The sequence below is a fragment of the Phocoena phocoena genome, chromosome 13, assembly GCF_963924675.1.
Source record: "Phocoena phocoena chromosome 13, mPhoPho1.1, whole genome shotgun sequence".
Lineage (NCBI taxonomy): Eukaryota > Metazoa > Chordata > Mammalia > Artiodactyla > Phocoenidae > Phocoena > Phocoena phocoena.
In genome coordinates this window covers 22,733,484-22,754,576 of record NC_089231.1, presented here as the reverse complement: position 1 = coordinate 22,754,576, position 21,093 = coordinate 22,733,484, and the positions used below count along the sequence as shown (strand labels likewise).

The following is a 21,093-nucleotide window of genomic DNA, read 5'->3' as shown; positions in this document are numbered from 1 at the left end:
ATTCATGTAAAGTCATGTGTGCATATGTTTAAAAAAGAGATAATATAACTAGTAGGAGTGATTTACTGACCTGTCCATAGGTCAGTGAGTGGTGGAGCTGGAACCCCAACCTAGATCTTCTGACTCCAAATTTGGGTTCAGCATACTGGTTGAGAACCCAGATTCTGGAGCCAGATCACCAGTGTCCATGACTGTGGCCCCCTCACTTACCACCTGTGTGCCCTTGGCAAGGTGTCCTCGTTGGCAAAACAGGGATGATGATAGTGACTACTTCTTAGAGCTATTGAAAGAATTAAATGAGTTAATATTTCCAAAACAGTTAGTTCTGTGTTTGGCACATGGTAGGTCCAACATCAATGTCAAAGGGGTGTTTTTCCTCTATGGCACTTAGTTGTATTAAATGTATCAAGAAAGTGTGAATATTGCTTCCACTGTTTTGAGTTTTGCCTTTGCACGTTTGAGAAACAAGCAGTTGTAAAATCTGATCAAAGAACTCAACCCAACATAAGAAAAGTAATGTGTCTTTGCCAAGGGACTAAAAAAAATGAAAGATATTAGAATAGAAATTTCACTTTGGGGAATCTATCTCAGTGAAATAAAGCTAAGTATGGAAACAGCTTTATGTATAAATGTGTTTATTGCAGCAAAAGATGGAGCCACTTAAATGTCTTACCATGAGGGATTAGTTAAGATAACTGTTAAATATCTTTTTGATGGAACATCATAAACTTGTACAATTGCTTAAGAAAGTAGGTAAAGACATGTTAAGTACTTGTACTATAATGTTATACATGTTAAATTATACACATAATGATTATATTAAAATAAATTTTTGCATGGAAAAAGCCTAGAACGACATGTACTTTGGTAATGAAGGGAAAAGATCATATACAATTTTATGTCAAGCCATCAGAGACTGATTTGAGATGAAACCTTTCCGGTTACTGGCTGTTTGATATCAGTCTACAGGCCTCCCCTGATGTCTATGTCAGTCTTCACTTTGGGATAAAAATCCCAAAGTGCAGGGGGACGTCTGTCTGTTTAAGGGAAAGCTGTTTCTAGATTTGTGGAGTGACGAGGGGAAGAATGGAGGAGGGAGTGAAAAGAAAATTCTTCATTATCTTGCATCCCTTTCTCTTTCTCCCAAAATAAAGGTTTATCTCTGAGTCAGGCCTAGAGGGCCAATTAAATCAAGTCAGAAATCCCTCCTGGCATCGGCAGTCCAGATGACCCTGATTAAGCCGTGGGTCAGAGCATCCTGGAAAGACTTGGTGGTGCCTACTCTCCAAGCACTTACCGTATTTTGCTTTGCATTGATGTAATATCTTTACTGTAGCTTTTGAGGGCAAGGCAAGGGCAGTTCTTTTTATTTTGTTAAGAACCTTTATTGGGATATGATTTATATACCATACAGCTCACTCGTTTAACATGCACATTTCAGGGGTATTTACTATATCCATAGAGTTGTGCAACCATCACCACTAGTTAATTTCAGAACACTTCTATCACCCCAAAAGAAACCCTATTAGCAGTCATTCCCCGTTACCCTTTCTCCAGACCCTTACAACCACTCATCTGCTTTCTGTCTCTAGGGGTTTTCCTATTCTGGAAATTTCAAATAAATGGAAACATACAGTCTGTGGGTTTTTGCATGCTGTAGCATTCATCCCTGTTTTCTTGAAGCTTACTGGTCATTCAACAAGTAATCACATGAATAAATAAATAATGGTAAAGTCTGGAACTTAATATGAAGGAAAAATTAAGATCATGTTTAACTTGGGGGAGGAACGAAGTCTTTTTTTGGTGAGGGAGCAGTTAGGACTCGTCCTGAAGGATTCACAGACACTAGCCAGGGGAAGGATAGAGGGATATAGGATTAGCATGTTAAGACATGCCAGTGGCAGGATTAGAAATGTGCATGGTAATTTTCAGGAAAGGAAAGAAGGCCACTGTGGTTGGGACATCGTGACAAGAGATGTGGATGACGTGTTTTGGCTGCTCAGGTCATATAACATCTGATGGGCTTGTTAAGGGTTTTTAAGTTTTATCTCAAGCACAATAGAAAGTGATTAAACTGTTTTAGGTGGGGAAATGTTAAGATTCAATGTTTGTTGGTTAAAAAAACTTTCTGGAGACTGCAGAGAAGGAAGACCAGATAGGAGAGTTTCTAGGAATCCAGGCCCAGGGGAGAGCTGACGGCCGTCAGACTAGGGCAGCGGCAGTGCAGATCGATGCGCTGGAAATTTATATTGGAAGTAGAACCTGCAGGATTTGGTCATTGGTTGGCTTTAAGCACTGAGGGAAAGGAAAAGGCCAAGATGACTCCCACTTTTCTGGCACGAGCCACTGCCTGGATGAAAGAGCCATTTACTGAGATGGAAAAAGCCAGAGGAGGGACTGCTTGAGGGCTCGGGGCTGGGAGGACCAAGACTTCAGTTTTGGACATGATAAGTTTGAGGTGCTTGTGAGACAGAGCATCTCATAACAGATAGCAGATAGGCAGTTGATGGTCCTATCTGAAGCTCAGAAGAGAGGCCTTGGCTGGAGATACATATTTGAGGTCTCTGGCACATAAAGGGCTGTGGGACGTTTGAGATTGCCAAGGGAGAAAATGATGAGTGAGGAGTGAAGAGGGCCCAGGTCCCAGCCCTGATTAACTCCACTCATGTTCACATAAAGAGAGGAGCCAGCAAAGCAGGTAGGGGAGGAAGAGCCAGAAAGGCAGAAGGGAAGCTGGGAAGGTGGGGTGTGGAGTCACAGAAGCCCCGGGAAGACAGTTTTTCGGAAAGGAAGACACGGCTGCTGTGAGGGCTGGGCTGTCAAGGGAAGTAGAGAAGTGGTGTAATCTCTGGGTCAAGGCAAGTTTTTCAGTTCTGTTGTTGGCTTCTTTGTTTTCATTTTAAGATTGGAGAGAATAGAGCCAGTTGGAATGCTGATGGAAAGCAGGTTGAAGATACTTGAAGGAGTGAGAGGCAATTCAGATGCGATCAGTTCCCAACAAGGTGAGAAGGTGAGTGATCTGGAACACAGTGCCGCGGCCAGCTGGGATTTTTGCTTTTTTTTTTTTTTTTTGCTTTTTTTTTTTTGCTTTGTTTTTTTTTTGCTTTATAAGAACAGGTTTTTTTTTTTTTTTTAACATCTTTATTGGAGTATAATTGCTTTACAATGGTGTGTTAGTTTCTGCTTTATAACAAAGTGAATTTTGAGGCTGGAGCGATTGTAACAGGAGGAAGCCAGGAGATGGTGGGTGGAGATGCAGACAGGTGAGGAGGTCCAGCAGTGATGGGGGAGGCGTTTCCTTCTGGTTGGTTTTCTTATGAAGGGAGACGTGAGAGTCTCTGGGAGAGAAGAGCTGGGTAAATCTGTCAGGATTATGAGAGGTGTGAAGAAGGGGTAAAACAATCATTGTGGGGGATGGGAGAGCAGACTCACTACAGAGACAGTGTAGAAAAAATCCTCAGTCTTCTGCTTGTCATTCACTGGTACAAAGACTTCCTATTATAGGCCAAGATGAGTAAGACATGTTTCCTGTCCTCAAGTTGCTCACTGGGAACACAGCCACAGACACTGTACATAATTTATTATTATTATTATTATTTGGCTATGCCATGTAACATGTGAGATCTTAGTTCCCCCACTAGGGGCGGAACCCATGCCCCCTGCATCGGGAGCATGGAGTCTTAACCACTGTACCGCCAGGGAAGTCCTACATACTTTAAATGTGATTAATGCCAAAACAGAAGAATGCAGAGTGGACTGTGGAAGAAAGGAGAGACATCTAGAGGCTGGACAGGCTGGGCACAGGGAGGCACTGACGATGGTTATGGGACGTTTCCTGGAGGAGCAGGTCTGAGTGAGCTGAGAATAGACAGAAGCCTGGGAAGGTGAGAGAGCAGGACGGCTTGAGAAACCCCAGAGGGTTCAGCAAGGGCGAGGTCTAACGTGAAGGTGCGCAGGGTGGTGGTAAGAGATGGGTCGGGGGGCTTGGACAGAGACCGGGTCATGGCGGCGGAGGACATATTAAGGAGCCTGGATTGCATTCTGTATGTGCAGGTGAGCCGTGCAGGGCTTTAGGGAGGGCAGCAGCTGGATTTGCCTTCTCCCTACATCACTGGCTATTCGTGGCAAGAGATTTGAGGGAGTAGGGGTGTGACCACAAGGGGAGATCTGTCAGCAACCTGTGGGAACAGTCCAATGAGAGGTGGGCCAGATGACCTCTACCCTCCCTCTTCCATTCCATTGTTCCCTTGAGATGAAACGGAAGCAAGCGGGAACTTCCTGTCGGTCAGACCTGACTCATTTCCTAGTGCTGGGGTTGGAGAGAAGGGGTACCTGCCCCTTTCAGTTTCGCAGTGGAAGGTAGAGCCTTGCCTCCCAAGTATCCCCCTAACGTAGAAAAGTCCACCCAAATAGGAAGTTTTTGTTGTTGTTACGGTTGAGCAGACAGAATAATGGCAGATGCCCCTACATTATTCATTCTAGAACTCTTCTTTTCACTCAACCAAGTGCGTGCTTTGGAGATCTCTTCATATTAGTAGGTGTCGATTTTCCTCCTTCTTTTTGGCTGCTGCTTGGTTAAATTCTTAATCAGTGTACCTCAAAATATGATTTGTCTGGATCATCTGGAGCTACCCAGGCATGCTTAACTACGACTCTGACTCATTTATTTCCTAGATTTAGCCCAAGGTTAGGCAAATTCTAGTGTAAACAGTCTGGCTACAGAGTGAATTGTAGTTCACCAGACTACATTTTTCTGAGTTTGTCTTCCAGATGTACATAGAAAAATTTGAGCCCGGGCTCAACAATCCTGGGGCTTCATAGGATTGTATCAAAAGTGCATTTCATTTTAGACATAGAATAGAAATATCACCATATTCTAAATAATTGTTTTAAAAGGTTAAACACCAACAGATAAGGGGAAAAGGAACCATTATCTATTTTGCACTTGTTACATACCGGTAACTACTTAAGGAACTTTTCCATTCGTTATTTCGCTTCATTGAGAGAATCTGTTTTCAGAGTAGGAGAGTCTTCTCTGGCTTAACCCATGTTGCCCCCATTGGGTGGGTGGCATTGACTACAATGAATGTGTCACTTTGGCCACTTCCTCCAGGCTTTAGGAGTAATGAAGAACTTTCCAGTCAAGCAGGTGTGTCTGGAGGGCCAGGTAGTAGTTTGGAGATGTTCAGTCACCACAGTTAAAGAAGAGGAGTTGGGAATCCAGGTGTTTAAATAAAATATGCTGAGTAATACATAGTGACCAGAGGTGACAGGAAACTAGGAGTGCAGATGGGAAAGGTAGGCAGCAGGTCAGACCAATGAGCTGGGCCCAGTGTACATATGTCTTGGGGAGGCGAAATCAGTTAGGGCCCCGTCTTCAGAAAATGAAGCAAGGGCCCCAATCCAGTTCCCTGGCTTGAAGGTTCCAACACAGCGAGGTTGTAACAAGTTGGAGCAGGTTTGCAAGTGAATCACTGATCTTTCTTCCCACTCATGGATTAAGGATAGGCTTGCCATTTCTGTCTGGTTTGTGTTTTCTGGGGTTTATGGCAAAATTGGGTTCCTTAGTTTCCTGGTCTCCCTTTCTTTAGCACATCCACCCCAAATACTCCATAGCTGACTTGTGAGAGCCACAACTTCCACATCTTCCAAAGCTTCCGTAGTTCAGGTTCACCATGCTGTTCCTTTAGAGAAGTTACCCAAGAGGAGTGGGAGGGGGATGGGCTGAGTTGATACTGAATTCCTGGGAGAAACTCATCTGCTTTCCTGGGAGCTATCTTTTTTTTTTTTTTTGCGGTACGTGGGCCTCTCACTGCTGTGGCCTCTCCCGTTGCGGAGCACAGGCTTCGGACGCGCAGGCTCAGCGGCCATGGCTCACAGGCCCAGCCGCTCCGTGGCATGTGGGATCTTCCCAGACCAGGGCACGAACCTGCGTCCCCTGCATTGGCAGGTGGATTCTCAACCACTGCGCCACCAGGGAAGCCCGGGAGCTACGCTTTTAATTCAGGCTTGTCCTCAAAACCAAGGCTGACCCAGGCAAAATCCTGGCAGAGGAACTCTCCGGTGGGTCCCCCACGTTCTTCAAGCAACGTTGTTACCTTGAAAACATCCTGGTCTTCACCTACAACCCCCAATGGAGCAAAACAGCAGCTGAAAAACTTTCTCTGGAGCACTGATCACCTCTCTATGAGATATCTATTTGTTTGCTTGTTTGTTTTCCCAGAGAGCTCTTGAGTCAGAAATAGTGTGTCTTATTCCTTAAGACCTTGGATTCTGGAGTCAGACACATCTGCATTGAATCTGATTGATCTTGGACAAGTTATTTAACTTCTCTAAGCATAAATTTGCTCATCTGTATAGTGAGAAAGGCATATGTACACTTACTGTACAGGAAAAGCTCAGGTTTAATGCCCACCATTTATTCCAGGAGTAGCTTCTACTTTGAATCTCTACTCTCTTATCCACTCTGTTGAGCCATGTTGTAAACCCTAGAAGGATTCTGACTGTTCTTTTGATCTTTCCTCCTTAACTCTAGAGTACTCTTCTGTCTTAAGCAGAGACTAGTTTCTTTACTTTCCTCTTGTCCCCACCTTGACTTTTCAAAGCCAAAGCCACCACCCAAAGTAGGCAACTACAACCCAAAATAAGGGAGAAAGCAAAAATTTCCCAGACACTGGAAGACCGCCAGCTTCCAATTCAGTGGAACACTTTGCTATGTCCCAGGGTGGCAACATTTTCCCCGTGGGGGCTATTGCTACTAAGCCAGCATCGATCAGAGCTATGGGAGAATTCAGAGAGATGCCACTGCCAAGTTCACGTTTTGGTTTCTAAACCTAGGTCTGCCTAGGTTTAGAGGAAAATGAGAGAAAGATCACCACTTATGGACTGCTAGCCATATGCTTTAGGACAGTACCTCATTCTTGCAAGGAATTGTCTCCAAGATGCTGTTCTAACTGTATTTTCAAAGGGCTAATCTTCTGTTTGATAAGATTGGTTGCTTCTGGAGATGAGATGTATGATAAGACCAGTACATTCTTATGTCTACTATAAATTAGTTCCTTGGTCAGAAGCAGTGTTGAAGGATATATGGATGCTGAATAGGCATTCAGTGAGTTCAAGGATGATGGTGTTGGCAGAAGCATGGTGAGCAGCACAGGATATATAAATCCAGAATAAGTGTCTATTCCAGGGAGAATTCCCCTTCTTGATGGCAGAGGGTCAATGTGCTAAAACGGCCACTAGGTGGCAGTCTTGACCACTGGAGACATGGTACCATATTGGGGTCACAGGGTTGGGGGACAGCTGCTGGCAAATTGGGCACTCAGGAACTGAACCACTAAAGAGAATTTATACTGGTATTTCTGTAACTGCTAAAAAAAAAAGTTTGATAAAAATCTCATTATCACCCTGTACTGCTTTTTGGATTTATTCACCCTGACAGGGCATACTTTTAGTTGAGAATCGTTGCATTTTTTATTATTCTCTATCTTCACTAGCCAGAATATTTTGGTGAAACTGTAGTTTCAGAACAAGTTTATTTTTTAATAGAAAATAGTATATTAGTAAAAACATTTATTTATTTATTTATGGAAGATTTTCCCCACTGTCTCCTCCCTCCCCTACCCCACCCCCCTGATTTTTTAATGCTGCCAAAGGAGAGTATCTGTCTTCCTACGGTGTTTACTTTTGTTGGTTTTAGCTACTATTTAAGGCCTAATCTATGGAGTTTTTTTAAACAGAACTGGTGACCATGTGTCCTGATTTTCAGTCCTTTGGGTTATAATTGGTAATCTAGGAGTTATCGTAAAGATATTTCAATGATTTGGGACAATGAGGAACACTGTCCTGAAAAATGCAGTATATATGATCACTGTGAGTATGAATCTAGTTGTGTGACTTTGGATAAGTCATTTTTCTCCCCAGGCCTCAGGTGCCCTAACTGTGATTTATGGACGTTGGTCTACGCCAGTGGTTTCCAGTTCTAATAGATGGAACAACTCCTTTAAGTATTGTTACTATTTTGAAGTTTTCCTTGATATGGTTGAGCTTCAATGTTATATTTGTTGTCCTGAAATAAAATTCCTATATAACGTAAGGCACCAATATATATAATCTTAAAACCTCTATATAAAATCCTAAGTCTGATGTAAAGGAGAAATAAAAAAGAAGTAATCATAGAATGATGCGTTTTCAATATGTAAATGACTGGTCATTGGCTATAACAAAAAAGAAATAAAGTAATCAGATGTTTGCACCTATTTGGAGAATTACTGTGACTATAGCAGCTACAAATGCAGACGGATTAGGTATGTGAAAATGTGGCTCAAAAACGCTGTGAGAGTGTTGCTATTGATAATGTTATTTTGCAAAATGTCGACCACCGCATGATAAAGTTCTGAACTAATGTCCAAGTACAATCTTCCTTTGATTTACATGGTCACTGCATTCTGACAACCAAGCATAAGTACTTTGTTTTTGTGTATATTAGAGTCTAGCTTCAGATAATTGTAAACAAGTTTTAACTACATGACGTGAGTCTTAATTTTTTATCCAGTCTGACAACCTGTCATTTCATTAGAGTTTTTAGATCATTTACATTGAATGTTACTATTGGTATGGTTGGGCTTAAACCTACCATTTTGCTATTTATGGTTTGTTTTTCCCATTTGTTATTTGTTCCCTCTTTCCTTTGTCTTTATTTGAGCTAACTGAGCATAATTTATGGTTCCATTTTGCCTCCTGTATTGTCTTGTTAGCTGTACCTCTTTTTTTGTTGTTTTTTTAATGGCAGTGTTTGGGTTTATGGCTTACATGAACCCTGTGAATGGCTTCAGGGAATATTGTACAATGGCACATGTGACACAACAACCTTATTACAGCATATTTTCATTTCTCCCTCTTGACCATACATTGTGTGTGTGTGTGTCTGTATACATATAAATACATATATGTTTATATATATAACACAGATTTATTTTGCTTAGCTTCTTAGGTATGTGGGTTTATTCTCTTCATCAAATTTTGAAAAATTTCAGCCATAATTTCTTCAAATATTTCCTTCTCCTTTAAGGACTTCAATTGTATATATATTAGGCTGCTTACTGGTGCTCTGGTCATTTTCTTTTCAGTCTTTGCTCTCCAGATGTTTTATTTTGGACAGTTTCTATTGCTGTGTCTTCAGGTTCACTAATCTTTTCTTCTTTAGTGTCTAAAATAGCATTCATTTCTTCCAGGGTATTTTTTCATCACAGTCGTTATATTTTTCATCTCTAAAATTTCAAGTTGGGTCTTTTTTTAAAAAATCTTCTCTGTCTCTGCATACCATGCTTAATCTTTCCTCTATATTCTTGAGCATATAGAATATAGTCACATGTTTCAACATTTTTGTTTACTAATTCTATAGTTCTGTGTAATTTATGAACCAGTTTCCATTGATAGATATTATGCCATATTATGGCCCATATTTACCCATGTCTTTGCATGCTTAGTAACTTTTTATTTGATGTCATATATTCAGAATTTTACCTTTACAGGGTAGTGGAAGTTTTTGTATTATTATAAGAATATTTAAACTTTGCTCTAGGATGCAAATGAGTTACTTGGAAACGGTTTCTTCCTTTTGAGGCTTTGCTTTTAACTTTTGTTAGGCAGGGCTAGAAAAGCTTTTCGTCTAGGGCTGATTTTAGCCCAACACTGAAACAGTATAAGTTCTTAGTACTATGTACTGTACTGAAATGTCCAGTGCATTACAAAGACTTTCACTCTGGCTGGTGGGAATCAGTGCTATTTCTGGACTTGTGTGAGCTTCGAGAATTGTTCCTTCTGCTTCTTTGGATAGTTCTTTCCCCAGCAGTAGGTAATTTCCTCATATACATGAGGAAAATTATACATGAGTACTACATACTCAACTGAAGTCTTCACAGGAACCCTCTGCCAATCTCTTGAGTTCTCTCTCTGTGTACCTTTATCTTATCTGGTACTTATCCATGTGAAGTCTAGTCTCTCAGACTACCAGTTCTGTCTCCTCAACTGAAGGAGATCACCAGACTCCAACAGGGTTTTCTTCCTTTTTACACATCAGTCTAGAAATTACCTCCAGGTAATAATCTGGGGCAATCACAGGGTTTATGTTGTTTGTTTCCTCTCTCTCGTGGATCACTGTCCTTTGTTGCCTGGTGCCCAATGTGTAAAAGCTATTGTCTTTATTCTTTTTAAAAAATTGTTTCAGGTGGGTAGGTTAAATCCAGCCCCTTTCACTTCATCTTGGTTGGAAGCAGAAGTCTCTTGTGCTTTCTGGGTTTTGTATCAACTCTTTGGAAAATCTGGGCAACTTTGTTGTCTTTTTCCATTGTCCACGTAAATTATATATTTATAATGTATAAAATATCTATTCCTTGAAAATATGGTAAACACCTTTAAAACCATCCAGGCATGGGTCTTTTAATTTTTGTTGTTTTATTTCCTCTTTTTTGCTTTTTGTATTATGGGAGAGAAATAATTTTATCATTCTATTTTTAAATTATTTTCCTTTTCAGATATTCTGTTTCTTATTGTGCTGATTTGTGCATTTTACATTTTTCTAGTAATTCTGTCTTTCCATCTAGGTTTTCAAAAAGATGGGCATGTAGTTATTCATATATGCTTTTATGGCCTTTATTACTTCTGTATCTGCAGTGTATCCCCTGTATCCCCATATTCCCTACAGATTGTTCATTTGTATCTTTTATTAGTCCTTCCAGAAAATTATCTGTGTTATTAGACTTTTCACAGGAAAAAAAATCTTTTTTAATCAGTATTATTATTTTTTGGTGTTCTTTCAATTTTTCCCCATTTTTCTTTCAATCTTGTCTTAGATTGATTTCATTACTCTTTATCAAATATAGCTTTCATTGTTTTTCATTTCTAGTATTTCACAACTCCTTTACAGTATCCATTTTATCTAATGGCTGATCTAAAAATAATTATTTTAGTTTCCATACATATGAAATAATCCAGCTATATTTTTATCAGTTGTCTGTAATTTTTTACAAAAGTCTGAGAACATAGTCTGTCTTATAGTGATGATTTGGAATTAATTTATATTTCCTTTGTCACTTAATACATGTTTTTAAAAAATATTTCATACCTACTCTAGAAGGATCATATACTGTATTTTTGTGAGGTGACTGTTCCAATATCTATTCATGTTTCGTTTTTGTCTGCCCAATCTATAATTTTTGGATATGAATGTGTAAAAATCTTCAACTATAATGTACTATAGACTTAGCCACTTTCTTCTGTAATTCTATCCATTGTTGCATTGATATGTTATATAATTATAATAGAAAAAGAAGAAAAGAGACATATATCTGTTTATGATTGCATACCTTCTTATAATACTTTTCCTTTTACCATTTGAAAACTTACTTTGAGTTATTTTAGAATTTTTACTTCAAATACTGCCACTCAGTTTTTTTAGGTTATTGTTTGTTTCATATTTGTCTTGTGTATCTTTTAAAAAATCTTTTCCTTTTCAACTTCTCTCTGCCACCTCCCCCTCTTTGTCTTCCATAGACAACAGCGATGCATCTTTTCGAAAGATAAAATCTGATAACCTTATTTTAGTTACTGAGTTTAATTATTCTACTTATTATAGTTATTAACGTATTAAAACTTATTTCTGACATTTATGAACATGAGAGTGCATTTTCTATTTTCTGTGCTTACTTATTTTTCTTTTCCTGTGCTGACTTTTCTATTTTGCTGTCACCTATTTGAAAGAACAAGAATTTCTGTTAGTTTTTTCTCTTTTCTACTGGTGAGAAGCATACATTCTATTTTTATTTTTTCTGCTACTCTTTCCTACTCACTAAGAGCCATTCATACACTCATTTTCCCCTATCAGTGTCTTAGGCTTATCACTAACAATGTCTTCACCTCAGACAGAATAAGAACCTTCCTAGACTTTCAGCTCTTTTGGTGTCTTCTCCTACTCTAGATCTCTTGTAGGTATTATTTAAGATTTTATTTCCAGGTAATCAATATATATTTTTGTATTTATTTATTTAGATACTTCTTTTAATATACTTATTTATATATCCCATTGCTTCCCTTTGGGTTAATTTTTATTTTTGCTTGAATACTTTTAAGTCCTGTTTTTGACTGAAAATATCTTTATTCCCCTACAGGTAAAGTGAAAATATAAGTTATTCTTTATTTTCCACTGAAAGTAATCTGTTGAGAAGATAGATGCTTATCTGATTCTTGTTTTGCTTTTTCCCCTTCTGTAAACTTTTAGACTTTTCTGGTTTTGGTGTAAATTCTGATATACCTAGGTGTGGGTTTGTATATTTATTTATTTATATTTATTAAAAACATTATTGTATATCTTTGCTAGGAATTCTGTGATCCCTTTCAATCTGTATTATAATTATTTTTAATTACTAGGGAATTTCTCAGTTATTAGCTCTTCAATTATTTCCTCTCCTACAGCCTCTTTTTCCTGTCCTTTTGGGATTTTTATTAAGTTGCTATTGGCACCACTTCTGACCTTGTAACTCTTAACACTGTTTGTATACCTTTCACCTCTTTATTTGTTCCATTTTGTTTGTTTCTTTGTCTCTTGGCTTATAAATTTAATCTTTGGCTTTTGTAAGTCTGTCTTTCATTACGTACATCGAGTGTTTACTTTGACAAATACATTTCATGGCCACTGTATGAGTTTTCTATTATTATTATAGCAACTTACCACAATTTAGTGACACAAGTTTATTATCTTGCAATTATGTAGGTTAGAAGTCTGACTCAGGTCTCAATGGGTTAGAACCAAGGTGTGGGCAGAGCTGTGTTCCTTACTGGAGTCTCTGGGGGAGACTCTGTCCCCAGGTTCATATAGGCTTCCTGGCAGAATTCAGGTTCATGTGGTTGTTGGACTGAGGTTTCTGTTACCTTGCTAGTTGTCATCTGGGTAGAGTTCTCAGGTTCTAGCAGCTGCTCACATGCCTTGTCTCATGAGTACATTTGTCTGTAAAGCTAGCAATATATATTGAGTCCTTGTCATGCCTCATCTCTCTCTCTCACAGACTTTTTAACGGCTGATTTTTAAGAGCTAATGTGATTAGATTGGACCCACTTATATAATCCAGGATTACCTCGCAATCTCAAAATCTGTAATCCTAATATCTACAAAGTCCCTTCTGCCAGGTAACATAACATAGTCAGTGATCATAGTGACAGAAACCAGACAGAAAAGCAGTTGAATCTGGACCTGGGAGCCTAGCCTGAGGGTGCTGCTGAGGTTTTAGGGAGTTCTTCACCTTACTTTATACATTGCTTGGCCTTTTTCAAGGCCCTATTCCTCTAGTAGCTTTCGGAGGCTGGTTGGCTGATTGTGAGTGCCCTGAGGTCTGTGCCCAGAGCCAGTTCCTCCAGTATTACTGCTCCTTCATCTGAGATATAATAACACCACTAGCATCAATACCTTGCTTTTACATTCAGAGCTCTTCATACATGTAAGGAGCTCCTAGTTAGCACAGTACTGAATCTTTGTTGTTAATAATAGTGCACACATTGCATTGCATTTCAAATTAAGTTACATGCTGTTCCTCATAAGGCAGGCCAGCAATTTTCCCTGGATTTTCTTTCTCACATAATTATTCATTCAGTCAGTAAATCTTGTCACTTCCTTCCCATCATCCCATCCCATTCCATTTAATTCCATCCCATCTTACAAACATTTATTGGGTACCTCTTAAATGCCAGGCCCTGTACGGGCTGCTGAGGCTACAAGAGAAAACTCCTGTGTCTAGTGTTTTTTGGTATCTTTGTATTGAGACATCATAAAGTTGCTGAGAGCAGGGACAAAGGACTGGTTTCAAGGGTAGCAGGAGGGACATCTGGGGCATTCCTCCATTCTCAGCTCGTTAAACTCATCAGCCAGGCCCAAACCTTCCTTGCTTGGTCTTTTGTGGGCCTGATTGTCTGCTCCTCTCTGCTTCCACTGCCCTGTACTCCATTTACCCTACAGGTGCCAGACTAACATTTCCAAGACAACATTTATGTCACAGCTCCCTGCTGTCTTCTTTGCTGATGTCCTGCTGCTTAAAAAAAGCCATTTCAAACATTTCTGCCCAAGTGCTTCTCTCTGAAGAAAAGAATAAATGCAAAATTCCATGGCCTGAGGATAGAGCTCAAATAGACGAATTTTGCAATATTGCAAAACAAATAGACATTTAAAAAATGAATCCTTGTGTCTTGCCTTTAAAAGACATAAGGCTTTTGCATTTCATAATGTACTTTTGAATGTTTTAATGTAATCATCCTAAAATAATTTTTGGTGAAAATTTTCAATCTCTGCACATACGCCACCATGACTAAAAAATTTGACCCATTAGAAATAAGCATCTAGTTTACTTTGTGGCTTCTCATATCCTCTGGCCCCTCAGTATGTATTCCCAGGGGCCTGGGAACTCTGAGAAGCTGAACTTAAAGAATTAAAACCAAAATTCTTAGCCTAGCTGTCAGGGCCTCCAGAAGGCTGCCCTCCTGGCTATTCAACTGTCTTCTCCAAACCCATCTGCTTCTCAGAAATGCCCAGTCATGGTGGTCAAGTCACACGCCCTGTGAGGGCAGTTCCTTGACCTTCAAGGGTGTGGTTTGCTACCCCCAAAGGCCCATCAGTTTGGGCAAGTAAAGCTGTTTCCCCACAGTTTAATCCCATTATAGAATAGGTTAGGGCACCAGTGCTTCTTCTTCCTTTCTTTTTTCCCCTCCCCTTCCCTTCCCTTCCCATTTTGTCCTTCCTTTCCCAGCTTCCTCATTTTTGCTCTGTCTTCTCTTCCTTCCTCTCTCCCTCTTCCTTCCCCTCCTCCTCTTTACAAAAAACTAGGTATAAATATTTATTTCTTGATCAATTATGAAATTATTCGTACTCTTTCTTCCTATCCTCTATTTGTATACAAGTGTAGGGGGACCATGTCTCCCAGGTTCCCAGGTACACCTGTTATCCTTGCATTATTATTACTGCTATTCCTTTCACTCTATGTCTGGGTTTGGAAGATGCATTATATCACAACCCTACTGTCATGTGAATCTGTTGTTCCTACTAAATATGTTGGTGGAGTTGGGAATGTAGATGAATTTGGGTGGGTGTGCAGGAGCTTTATGGGTAATGACCTTCTACCCCCTCCAAGCACCCAGGACTACATCCCACAGGGTTACAAAGACTGTATGAATCAGTTCAAAATGATCCTTTTTCCATATGGCCTACTGCTGAGGTTTTAAAATTGTGAATATAGATACATGCAATCCCAATGTTAATAGTTTAAAATATAGTAACATTGTGGATCTACTATTGTGGATGAACTAATAAAACCTTTCCTGTGTGACAAATTGTGCATAGTCCTTATCATGTTTTTCAGTTCTTGATGGTAGGAAGGGGGTTTTGCTAGCCTGAACAATAATCTAACAAACCACCACATTTTATAATAATTTATAATTTTTTAAACAGTTTTTCCTCCCACTATCTCACTCTCACCACTTATTGCTACCCATTCTGTGTATGAAGAAACTGAGGCTTAAAGAGTTTTGCTGAATTGCCTCTGGTCTCATGGTAGGCTAGAAGCAAATAGGGCTGCTGACATTGTGCTTCTTTTCAACAAGGCTAGGCTATGCTGAGCTAAAAGATAAACTCCCCAGTTTTAGTAGCTTGAGAAGGTAAAGACTTCTCACATAAAATCTGCTGTAAAGTGGCAGCCTCCTTCCATCCTGTACCGATGTCACTTGGAACGTCAGAATTCCAAGGTCACTGAAACAGGAGGATAGAGCCATGGAGGAGGCCCCTAGCTCTTAACGCCTCAACGCCTCAAGCTGGAAGGATGCCAGTTACTGCTACCCTTAGCTATTGGCCAGGACAAGTCCCATGGCCCTGACCCAGGTATAAAGACTGGGAATCATAGAGGAGCCCGTGGTGGATACTGTGACCCCCAACTGTTTCTGTCTCATCCACCTGCATATCAATCATCTGGGAAATCTTTAATAAATACACATATCAAGAAAAAATCATATTTTCTGAAACTTACTTTAACACACTGTAAAGAAAAAAGTGGGGAGGACTGAGAGATGACAGAAAATTGGCAAAATGTTGTTAAATGTTGAAGGTGAGGGATGAATACCTGAGAATTCATGGTATTATTCTACTTTGGGGTATCTTTGAAATTTTTCTTTGCAAAATTTTTTTTAAAAAATAAAAGAAGAGGGACTTCCCTGGTGGCACAGTGGTTAAGAATCCTCCTGCCAATGCAGGGGACATGGGTTTGAGCCCTGGTCCAGGAAGATCCCACATGCCACGGAGCAACTAAGCCCGTGCACCACAACTACTGAGTCTGCACTCTAGAGCCCACAAGCTACAACTACTGAAGCCCACACACCTAGAGACCGTGCTCCACAACAAGAGAAGCCACTGCAGTGAGAAGCCTGTGTACCGCAACAAAGAGCAACCCCTGCTCACCCCAATTAGAGAAAGCCTGTGTGCAGCAACGAAGACACAACGCAGCCAAAAATTAATCAATTAATTAATTTAAAAAGTAAGTAAATAAAAGAAGAAGCACTGATCCAGTGAGCCCTTATTCTGTATATCTGAGGTGAGACTTGACATGAATATTTAGCAAAATTTTTCCAGGTTCTTCTGATGGTTAAGATATAAATATATCCTCTCATGTGTATATATACACATATATATACACACATATATATGTATTTATAGCTATTGGACTTATAGTTCATGAATAATTGATTTTCATTATTTTCTGATTCCATGTTGAGTATTCCTTAACCTTTTGGGTCTTTTAAAAACTGATAATCCTGATATTGTCAGAAAGTAAATGTTCCTTTCCTGTGAAGAAATGAAGAAAAGTAAATAAAACTCTGCCTGAGGTCAGAATATTGGGTCCCCTCCATCTCTGTGCTGTGGAAATCAGATGGTGTGGTTGATTTAAAAGGGCCGCAGATCCTTTGCAGTTTCTGATACCGAGAATGGGCTCGATTTCCCTACCCTTGGATTTGGATGGGCCTTGTGGCTGCTTTGACCAATAGAACGTAGCAGGAGGGATGCTGTGAGAGTTCGAAGCTTAGGCACAGGCTTTTGTTCTCATCCCCTAGTAATCAGCTGCCCTGTGAAGAAGCCCGCACTAGCTTGCTGGAGGCCTGTAACTCAGCCCACAGCACACCAACCACAGGACATGTGAGTGAGATCACATAGACCCCACAGCTGCAGTTAAGCCTCCAGACACCTGCAGGTACGTGAGTGACCCTAAGCGAGATCAACACAAGAACCATCCTGCCGAGCCCAGCTCAAATTGTTTAGGCATGGAATCACGGGCAAGTAAAATGGCTGTTATTTTAAGCCACTAAGTTTTGGAATGGTTTGTTATGCAGCAAAAGACAACAGATCAGATAAGATCGTGTTCTACCCACAGGCCCTCAAGGCAATGGTTAAGATTTTAAAATGTGTTTTCTATTTTTGGGAAGCATTTTTCTGTTCTTTTTCCCCCAAATTCTTGTAAATCTCTAGGCTGTACATCTTAAGAGATGATAAGAACTGAGTCTCAGAAGTCTCCGAGCTAAAAAAAAAAAAAAAAAAAAAAATCAAACTGTATTTTCCTCCAAGGGGAACTGGTGTCCTTTATTCACTCAGCTTTCGTTTTATCTGCTTTTATGACATCTGAATTGCACGAGGATGTGATTTAATTTTGGGCTTGGAACAGAGTTTAAATTGGCATTGGGGGAGTTTTCCTGAGAGATAAACTTTCAAGGAAACACATACTGTAATTCAAGGGGAAGTGTGAGTTTCAAACCAGTGTAATTTCAGAAGCAACAGAGTTTAGGCCCTGAAGCATTAATTTATTCCCCAGATGCTGTGGATGATATTTACCTCTTCTGGGATTAACCCAAGAGCTCCATGTGTCAGGGATAATATTAGACCTTAGCTACAGAGGTGATGGAAGTAAGATTGAGTAAAAAAAACTATTTGACTTGTGCTAGTTTCTTACTATCACAGTTGGGAGAGGTATAATGTTCTGCAAGATTACACAGAGGACCTAGCTGTTCGCGAAGCAAACCTTCCCTTTCCTCGTATCAATCCTCAGTGGATTAGACAGAGAGAACCACTGTTTCCCAACCACTCTGTTCTGAGTCTCTTTGCATTAAGAGAAGTTTGAGTGAGAAAATTGCATTCCAGATAAAGCTCTGTATATGTCCTGAAGCAGAGTAAGGCTGTTGTGAATTCCTGAACTATACCAGTGAGTTTGAGCATCTTTGGGAATGATTTGCTATACTGCTGTTTTTAAAGTTAAAGTGCCTTTGCTACAGATTGAATCTTGGCTATGAGAGTCAGTCTAAAAAGAATCATGAATTAAAATGTATCACTTTGGGGAATGCCTTTCATCTTCAGAATACTCACTGTATCCATCAGAGTTTACAATCCAGAATCTTTGACCTTTGGTAATCATTTTCAAAATATATCGGAGCCAAGAATAACTGTTTTTTTTCCTGTCCCCAAGAGGCTATATTAGATTTATTTTTAAGTGATGTAGTTCACATCTTTTCTACTAAAAAAAGTCATGAATGGGAAGAAAGAAATTTACCAGGAGAGAAGGCTGAGCAGTGTATGGGGGGTTGAATGGTTAAGACAGGCGATTTATTCAAGCCTGGAAGCTTACTGACAAAGAGAATGCTTGAAGCAGCAGAGAAATGCAACAAGAGGATTTTGACAGGCTGCTTCTTTGTCCAGGGCCCTGAACCCAGGGCTGTGATGATTCCACAAATAATGAGACATAGCTTGTCCATCCTCAGGAACTTACAGCCTATGTAGGCATGGAAAATATAATGCATCTTAAAAGATAAGAGCAATGCAACAGGGGAATAAAAACAGAGCAGACTGACACATCACAGTAGTGCGTGATAAACAGGAAATGAGTATATAGTGCGTGCTACAAGAACTCAGACGGAGCAGAGATTGTTGAAGGCTGGGCCTGAGGGAAGATCATACATGCTATGCAGCTGGGACATTTCTTGGATCCTGAAAAATGGACAGGATTTGGAAAAGCTGAAAGGGATGGGGGAGGTAATTCTGTTTGGAACAGGATAGAGAAATTGGTACATGGGATGACAAAGGAAAGAGACAAGACAGCATATGACATGAAGCCCATTTTGTAGACTGTGAGTAGAAGAGTTTAATTAGAATTGAGTGAAGGTTGGGACTTTCCTGGCGGTCCAGTGGTTAAGACTTCACCTTCCAATGCAGGGGGTGCGGGTTCGATCTCTGGTCGGGGAGCTAAGATCCCACATGCCTCATGGCCAAAAAAACCAAGACATAAAACAGAAGCAGTATTGTAACAAATTCAATAAAGACTTTAAAAATATGGTCCACATCAAAAAAAAATCTTTAAAAAAAAAGAATAGAATAAAGGTGTATGTTGCTGGATTGCTGGATTGCTGGGTAATGAACTGTATTTGAACCTGACTGTGGAGGCTCTTAGTGGTTAAGGAGTTTGATCTATATTCTCTTGGTAATTGGGATCTTATATAAATCTTTGGATGTCTTCAAACATTTGTTAAGTTGCCCCAAAGACTAAGGACTATTTGGGGTCATGATGAACGGATGGATTCTTTCTGAAGAGGTTATAAACTGAAATAAGATACACCACTCTTCCCATCTTTGGATTAAAAAAAAGTGATCAGACCCCCCCAGCCAATCTATTAATTAGGATCTGGTTGAGAACCTCTCTATACCAAAATATAAACTTGGTTCTATAATCTAAAGTCAGGTTTCTCTTACATAAAACTGGGCAAAAAGAAATTGAACACTAATCTTCACCATGCTTCTCCACCTAAACACACTTGTATGTGCACAAGCACACAGGTGTGCACTCAAAGGTGATATTCAAAATATTTAGCATTCAGTAATAGAATGCATGTATGTTACATATAATATATGTATAAAGCTTATGTGTTATAGCACTGCTTATTGAGTGATTTACAGTGAGGTGCAAACTGTTCATCTAGTCATTCGAATAATTTCCAAATAATTTGTTGATAATCAGGGATGGTGATTGTAATATTTGTTTGAAGTGACTGTCATCCAAAAAATAATGACCTGGTCTGAACCTTGGTTCGATGAAGAAAACTGCATCAAACCGCATCAGACTGTTTCAAACGACTTCATTGAATTGTGAGGCTGTAGGTCCTTGGTGACCAGATGCTTTGTGGTGACCAGAGGAGACAGGATGCCCAGCCTGTGCTTTGTGGCACACACTCAGGTGCCAGTGCTTTTCATGGAGCCTGAGCCTGGAGGTCCTACTGTGTCTCCGTCTTCCCCCACCACCCTCCAAAGGTGGCCCTCGGAGCAGGAAGCAGAGATGTGTACATCCCTTGTTTCCTCACGTGTGCCAGCCATTATGAGCCTCATTACCATGAGGGTTGTGTTTAATGATGTTGCACAAAAAGTGACCGTAGCCGGGCTTTCATTTTCTGAGCAATGAGGGCTCCCACCTCTGCCTTGATTTCAGTAGGAAGGATCTGTGCCTGTAACAGTGAGTTAAAAAACTCTTCCAGTTGCAGTAAGAGAGGACTTGGGCATAGGCAGATCTCTACTTTCTTAGGTCAGGTGTTGGCAAAAGTGTGCCCAAAGTTGAATGTAGGCAATTCCCAAAGTAGAGAGAACATCTGTGTCCCGAGAGAAGAGAATGCAGACTCAGTGAGCTTTGGCCTCTTTCAGAGGCACTCACCATTTTTTCATTTAGGAGACTATGTTCAAAACTCACCTGCAAGTGTGTATAGAAAATGGAATATGGTTTTCTGTATAGAATAGCTTGAACTGATCTGTCATCTTTATAAAATCCCGAGTGAAATAACAGTATCTTTGGATATCGTCTAATATAAATACTTGGACTAGGTAGAGCCTTCTTGCTATAAATGTCAAGATCAGATAAAACAGGTAAGCAGCTCCTATTTCAGCATTCTATAACCATGAAGTCTATTACAGTCTGGGCACACTAACTATGCTAATTTCTGAATAGGATAGCCAAGGATTATCTTGGTTCAAGATATAGAGGTTCA

General features: G+C 40.0%; 1 pseudogene; it reads left to right on the top strand.

Annotated features, from left to right (window-relative positions):
- The first annotated feature begins 4,002 nt into the window (after positions 1 to 4,002).
- The window catches only part of LOC136132506 (protein NipSnap homolog 3A pseudogene), a 106,660-nt pseudogene continuing 89,569 nt past the window's right edge, over positions 4,003 to 21,093 (top strand).